General features: G+C 45.6%; 1 long non-coding RNA gene across 2 annotated transcripts in view; it reads left to right on the top strand.

Annotated features, from left to right (window-relative positions):
* LOC106527590 (uncharacterized) overlaps positions 1 to 7,875 on the top strand; it is a 256,880-nt gene that overhangs the window by 234,063 nt on the left and 14,942 nt on the right. For both annotated transcript variants that reach the window (XR_001311406.1, XR_001311405.1), the window contains one exon: positions 4,081 to 4,149. This is a non-coding gene — a long non-coding RNA (uncharacterized LOC106527590). The remainder of the gene's footprint in view (positions 1 to 4,080; positions 4,150 to 7,875) is intronic.

Below are 7,875 nucleotides of genomic sequence, written 5' to 3'. Positions count from 1 at the left end.
CTAAAGGTGACATAGATACTTTATTATGGTATAGTATTTAAATATATGCCTGAGAAACATGTAATCTTGGCCCTTTAAAATTGTTTGTTTTCTTTTGAGTCGATTCATTTTGTGCAACCTAAAGACTGCAAGTCTCCCTGCATTTTAACCTACATCTTCCTAAAACTTGTTTTTTTTTTCTTTTCTTTACAAGTCAGCTTCCTTCTTATGGTTGTTTACTGGGATGATCATAAACCTCAAAAGGAGCAATATGTCTGCAGGTGGCTGTGTGCATAAACTCAGCATAAATGTGGCTGCTTTACACAGTGGCTTGATTGAATTCAGCACAGTGTGACTGCAGAGGCAGGTGGCACAAGTAGCAGTCACCAAAGTGGGAACAGTAGCAGGAATAGTAGATGTGGATGAATGTATTTCTCCAGACACCGCCATTTTCCTCCCAACATTTGTTCAATGGTATTTTTTTTTACACATTAGAACTTCTTAGACAGAAGAGAGGTTGCCATTGGTATGCACCAACAACACCGGCAGATTCACCACCCAGAATACCGCTGGGAGATTATACTCTTCCTGCTCCGCACAGCGGGGATTCGGCCACCGTAAATAGAGCGCTTGGGAGTGTGCCGTGTGCCCAGAATGACAGAGCACTGCAGTGGCTGAACACGGCAGCCAGACGCAGAGTGCAAAACTCAAGGACTGCTGCAAATACAATAATCTCTCATGCTTTCGTTTGTGGTTTTTATCGTTTCCTTCGGGGACTCAGGAATTGTCACCGCGCAGATCTATCTGGCTTATTGTTACCGTGCGGCGGGCAACTGTTKGGCCATGCGGGACACGAGTTACAAACAAATCTGTTGGACTTTAGAAAAAGGAAATGTCACTCGAGATGGCAGAAAGAAAATGCCGGTCACTGAAGGACTCTTGTCTGTGTTGGGTCATTTTAAAGCCACTAAAACGAGCCCAAAACATCAGGCTTAATCAGTTTTTATGAAGAAAGAAATGTCTGGGTTTATTAGAAATGAAAACATTGCAGTGTTGATAATTGACTCACTCCAGCATTTTGTAAAGCATCTTAAACAGAGATGGAGGCTATTCAACTTTTAGATCATAACACAAAAGAAKAACAGGAATTTGAAGGCTTTTTGCAAAAAACAAAAAAAAGCAGAGAAGAGACAAACTTAATGACATCAAGGGCGGTAGTCTGAGGGAGTATAATGACTTTCTGCTGCCATGGTGTACAATGACACACAGTGGGGACACAACAAAACAATAAACTTCTAGATGAGTGTGTCTACGTGTTGCAACAAGTAATTAATGCAAATGAATGTGGAAGTTTTTGCAGTTTTTATGAAAACATTCWTGGTCATTGTCRGTCTTTTATCTTTACTCCTGGTCGTCTCGTTCTTTCCGTTTCACCTGTTATTTGCCTTACATGTGCGTCCCTTGACCCATTAAACTGCATCTGTGCAYGTGACTTAATATGGGCACGGAGGGCTGTCTTAATTAATAAGCAGGCATCCACCAAACTAATCTGCCTGTGTTGTGAAGTCTGTCCCTTCCATTAAGTGGGACTCACATTATCTCCTAATCAAATTAGTCACTTAATTGTGGCCCTCCCTTGATGGATCCCATGAAAAAAGGAGCGGCGTGTTTGCTGAAGGCGGGGGCGGGGGGATGGGTGCACGGAGACTGAACACGGCTGCTTCATTAGGATATGAGTTTTTTAATAACCAAAGTGTTCGTCGTCATCATCTTGCTTTGAACTTTGACAGAGGGTGACGTCGGATGTGACATTCTCCACCTCGACACATTCGAGTGTTTATTGCTGCTGCGTCGGACTGAGTACCTTGCCCGAGGCTCTACCAAATTACCCAACAGGGGATTGACCCCTGTCATCCGCTGATCACTAGTCTGCTTCTTTAATCACTTCCCCACATCTTATGTGACACGACCTGATTTTAAGTCAATACATTAGCTCCTTCTTCCCTGATCGGAGGACTCTTACCACAAGTTGTGATTAAAGTGGRGAAAAAAAACTTGAGACCCTCTCCAGCTCCAGCTCTTGGGAGCTCACATTTAAAGGCGGAGCAAAGGCTAGCTKCGGGGGCCTGCGGGGGGCGTTGGTGTGGACCCCCTGCATCCTGACGAATGGAGGCATGTGTGGTCRTTTGTCCTGCTGATTGAGTTTTATTCCCTGCCCTTTCACAGCAGCCGGACAATAAACAGAGCTACACCCAGGCGTGACAGGTTAACCTAGGAGTAATAGAATAATCTTAATAGTCTGGCCCGATCCAAAGTCTGTGGCGCGCAGGAAAGACCAAATAACCCGACTGCCGTGGTGGTGAGAGGGGGGCACCAGGTTTCACCATTGTCAGGCGTGATCAAGGACAAAGAGGGCAACTTGATGGCTTAATGGGCRGTTTGATGGCTTCATAGGGTGAAATTGAAGTTGTTGAGGGCAACCAAACAGATGAATCAGGGGCGGGGGGCATTATACAGAAGGAAAAATAGCTATAAGCATGACCACCTCTAACACTTGTATATTTTATAGGAATCCTTGAGCTTCTTGAAGCTGGCTTTGTTTCTCCGTGCGTCTCCTTCATATGGAGAATAATTTATCCCGGATGCTGTGACACGGCAATGCCTTTACAGAAAAAAACAAACACAATCGAACCGAACAAACTGTCAAAAGAGATTTAGATGATGTTGTCATGACGCTGACGTGAACGTGGCTGCTTCCTGGCAGATAATCCTCACAAAGAGAGTCCTCCGGGCTACACGCACCCGCGCAGGCGATGCCTCTGTTTGTTTCTGTAGCACCTCTGCTCGCAGTTTGTCATGTCTGACTGGGGCTTTAATTAGGCCTGCGGATTTGGAAAGCGGCAGCAGCAGCAGGGCTGGGAGCCCTCCGTCCACAGCTCAGCCGTCCTCCACCACGTCTCCTCGGAGGACCTCTCTGCTCTGTGTGGTTAAGATAATAGAGGACTCGCTCAGAAGATGTTAATTGAGGGGAGATAAAGTGCAGTGGTGGCTGCAGGAAGGCAGTGCGCGGGGGCGGAGGGAAACTGGAGGGAGGGTTACCTGATTAGAGGCTTAGGTGTTTGACTTACAGCTCTGCATTTGATGGTGATACACATACCAGCAGGTTTTAAAACCCTACGATTGAACATGAAGGAATGTGCATCAAAAAAATRGACGTATACGACGGTTATTAAGGTTTCCCCTGAGGTGTGTGCATGTGTGTGTGTTCAGCTCGCCGTAATGCTGTAAGATCCAATAAGTTAAGGTGGATTGATAAATCTTACCTCTCAGTAACGCTGTCAGGTAGTGGAGTTGGGTTTTTTGGAGTGTTTTCAAGGCTGAGACAAGCAGACAGCGTTACTCAGGACGAAAAGGTGATCTGACCAAAACAGCTGAAGTGACAGAAGTTACATTAATCGTGGCAAATGTCCAGAGACGGGAAAAACTGAAAACGAGAGAGAACAACCCAAGAGGGGATGGTGGGAAAAAGGCAGAAAACAGTGCCAGCAGCTTCTGTAATTGCCTCAATGCCAGAGGGATTGCTTTCATTCAATTGTAGCGTTCTCTTCCACTGTACGCTGGAGGTGGAGATGGACTGGGGGGTTGGGCTGGCTGTCGTGGGCGGGTGGGAGATCCGGTGGTGCCCTCCCTCCTATAGGAACATACAGCAGTGAGGACGATAGCTCCCTCATAGCAGCCGAAAGCCAAATCTCTGGAAAGAGTGAGGAGAACTGTTGTTGTTGAGAGTAAGGAGGTAGGTGGACCACAGATCGGACTTGTCACATGTGACTGTTTTTTTTATTCTCGCCTCCCCGCCCCCTTCCCATAACAGCACACACAAACACACCATCAGTGCCCAAACACATTGCTCGAGGAATCCTTCATTTCTTTATTTGGGCTCCTGTTGGTGCGTGCATTAGATGCTCTGCTCCCTCCTCCTCCTCCCTCCTCTTCTTCTCCTCCTCCTCGTCCTGCTCTTCTCTCCTCCTCCTCCTCTTCGCTCTGGCTTTGCCGCTCTCACAGCCTAGTTTTCTTTTTTCTCCCCTCTTCAATCTTGTGCAGGTTGTATCTGACGCAGGGACCGGTGCCGCGCTCCCATCCCCGCGCTCCTTCAACAACAACAACAACACTGTGAGTATTCTCATGCTAATTTACCCCCCCCCCCAGCCTTACCTAACGTCGGTTTGTCTATTTCCTCCCCTTTCTCTTCTTTTCTTTCTTTCTTTTTTTTGCTTGCCCATTCTTTGCCTCTTGTACGCTCTCACCGGCGGCAGCCGCGGCACGAGAAGGCAGAAGTGTAGACAAAAAGAAACGAGAAAGCGTGCAAAGAAATGGAGAGAAAAGAAAGGATGAGGGAGGGGAGGAGAGGCGAGAAGGGAAAAGATGATTGCCTCCGCCGCCGCTGCTGCTGTGTGCGACCCGTTCTGCTTTCGGAGCTGTTTCTCCTGGAGGATGGTGGAATTGCTGAAGGGATGTAGGGGGCGGGTCTTGGTTTTGTGAGTAGATAGTTGTGTGAGAATGATAGGGGCTGTTGTTGACAAGCATGGAGCGGCTCATCAGACAGCCGGACAGCCAGGATCCAGGGGTTTTCTCTCTTGGCTAAACTTCTGATTCATCTCTTTACTCATTACTCCTCTATTTATTTATTTACTTATTTTTCTTTTCAACAATCCTGTTGGAACGAGGACTTTTGTGTCGCGCAGTCATTCCTCATGATGATGTGAGACGTATCGCCTGTACAGATGGGGGATGAATCACACATAGATGGATGCCTCTCTGTGAATATGCTGAGCGTATGTGTGTGCCATTCATAATATGCATGCATTGTAGTTTTAATGACTGCAACAGCAGCTGCACAAATAACATTYTATGAACATTTGGGCTCACATCAACTGATTAAATGACTGACTTCACTGTGTGTGTATTTATATATGTATCCATGTCTATATAAATATTTATAGTGCATAAAATGCATGTGTGAGGGGGTCAGAAAGTCAGTGTCCATTCCTACTTGCTGCCGTTTGATCAAAGAGCCTCATTTAGTCCACCCACGACATGTGTCTGAGCCATATGAGGAGTGGGTGTGCTTTATGTGTGTAGGGTGAGGTGAGAGGGGGCGGCTGAGATGGAAAGGCCCTGCTCCCTGACTGTGACTCCTTGGCTAATGGGCACCCCGGTTGGCAGGGGGTGAACGCACATCCGGTTGCGCGGCTATGCCACAGAGACCAAAACCAATCACAGGCCTTCACYGGAAAGACGCAAATCTTTGCAAAAGAAGAAAAAAAAAAAGCATATTGGGCCAACAAAATGCTCACAATCACACTTTGGCAGAGTAAAAAGGATTGATCTGAGCGTGGCAATTAGGCAAATTTCAGAACTAAGCATCTGGCGAGGCGAGAACGCTTCGCCTGGCAGAGGATTACCATTTTAGTTCCATTTTCAGCCCAGAATGTGTTATTTCACAGCACTCCAGCAGCACTGCAGCTCAGGCGAAACAACCCGCACACACGAGGGGTTTTTGTGTAATTTTTTTTGTTGTGTTTTGATTTCCACGGCCTAATAAGTTAAAGTAGTGCTTTGATTAATGCTGATTAGGTTTAATATGTGTAATCGCGGCTGCCGTGGCCAAACCTCCCTTTTTTTCCACAGCCTTTATGACAACGAGTCGTCAGAGCGAAATGCCTGAGACGATAGCCGCTTGCCGATGAGCTCGCTTTCTAAAGCAGGCTGATATAAATGAGAACCATTCCCCCAATTACGGGAGATTAGGTTACCCTCCACCAATCTGAATCCTTAAATCCCTTCTGTTTTTACAGCTCTGTCTGGCAAATGTAATTCAGCCTTGAAACCTGGGCAGAATAGCAATAAAAGAAGGTAGAAACTTTAGCGGTGAAACCCAGGCAGTAAAAATATCCATTGGGAGCGAGCTAAAGCACATGATAATTGACACTGCACTGTGTTGCAGTTGGCTGTAATTAACTGTGTAACAGAGGTTGTCAGTTGGAAACAGAGAAAGCCCAGACTATCTTGGTGCATTTAACACACTTGAAAGTGCAACATTTATCGTGTCTCTCCAGCTTTCAGCGAGGGTGCATTTCAGGTTAGCATGGGCCTCTCACGTGGATTCATCCAGATTCTTTACTACAGGGCCAGTCAGACATTATCCACTGCTTCCTCCGTCCTTTGTGCCTCAGTTTTGAACACGTGAAAATCAAAAAAAGAGCCATTGTTTCTGGGGCGAGCGGAACGAGCTTATCATCTATTTTTAGTTTGCTTTTCCTCGTCGTTGCCTGGGCCACGATTCATGCTTATGTCTGGAGATTTTGTGCCATAAACTATGTTGTGCTTCGCAGCCAGGCGCTGGCTGGTGACAACTCTCACCCACACATTAGTGATCTATGAGCCATATACCACAGACCCCCTGCTGGCCTGCCAGCCGCTTTTCAAACGCACAGGACCACAGCAGTGTCATCCTCTGTGTGTGATGGCACCCATATGTGCAGAAAGCACCTGTATTAACAAAATGTGCCAACCCTTTTATTTCTCATCACTTATCACAGGCCGCTACATGCTGTACCGAAAAGAGGAAAGAAAAAAAAAAGCTCATAAAGATAAAAATCACATTTCACTAGAGGGTGCTTGTGTGACAGTGATATATGCTGTGAGCATCCTGGCACCTCATTGAGAAGAGAGTGAGTTCTGGGTGGGTAAATCAATTTGTGCAGAGGCCGTCGGTGCGAGTATTGGTTTCGTGATATGATCTTTGTTGTCCATTTTTAGAGGTCAGCGTGAGCACGACGACAAGGGCAGAAGAACCTGACCGCTTTTTCTCTTGTTTCTATGCTGGTAAACGATCTCCCCCAAGAGGATTGTGGGTAAAGTAAGGCTTAATAAAATAAGCTATGTGTTTTTTGTCCTGGGTTTAGACACTATGGATTCTCTATTAAGAAAGTACGTTCATCCATTACCACGCGCGTCTTGATAGAGTGTCCTGAGCCAGAGGCGAGTGCAGTCTGTGCATTAATCGCTGTAATTACTCAGCAGGGCTGACAGTGATTCTGGAGGTGTGTCTCAGTACATATACCAGTAAAGCACTGGGGGCGGGCAGTGGGAAACCAGTCGATAGGTGAACCCGACTCCATCTGAGATCTCTGGTCAGGAAGCTGTGAAACGAAACCCCTGGTTTCCTCATAACCATGTCACCCTGGCGCTGTTTTTAAAACTGAAAGATGTGAGCTGCTGAAAGTTTTCAGTGAAAAAAAAATGCTTCTTGGTCAAAGTTTGAGTCCAGGATGGGTGTTATGGCATAAACCTTGTGCCAGCAGGAATTGAATTTRAATTGCTCTTATTGAATCTGAAGGTGCATAATTTGAAATTGAATGCATTGGTTTAAAAATGCATTTCACTAAACTGAAACTGAATTTAAAGATTTGAAACCCATCATGTATCAGTCAGCAGCAGCATCTGATAAATCTGTGATCCATGATGTAAATGTAACATTTTCTACATATAGGTCAAATTAATCACTGCAATAAAATAACTTTGTTTTGTCACTTTTACAGTGGWTTGCATCAACTCTGTTACATCCAGAAGGGAAACTTCACCAAAGTGAAACATAAATCTGTGGATCTGTGTTTGATTACTCTGCCTGGCTTTCTCAAGGACCAGGATGTGACACAAAAATCTGAATTATGGAACTGAAAGTGAAAGTAGTCAAACTGAATTTTTAATAAACTAAAACATGTACAACAGGTTGCCTTCAGGCCCAGGCCTCCCATGAAAAAGAGATCTGAGATCTCATTGGGACTTGCCTGGTAAATAATCGTCAATAAAATAATAAATAATACAGTTTCAAAG

Source organism: Austrofundulus limnaeus, unplaced genomic scaffold (assembly GCF_001266775.1).
Source record: "Austrofundulus limnaeus strain Quisiro unplaced genomic scaffold, Austrofundulus_limnaeus-1.0 Scaffold333, whole genome shotgun sequence".
In the NCBI taxonomy this organism is placed as follows: domain Eukaryota; kingdom Metazoa; phylum Chordata; class Actinopteri; order Cyprinodontiformes; family Rivulidae; genus Austrofundulus; species Austrofundulus limnaeus.
This window is presented reverse-complemented; position numbering and strand designations above follow the sequence as displayed.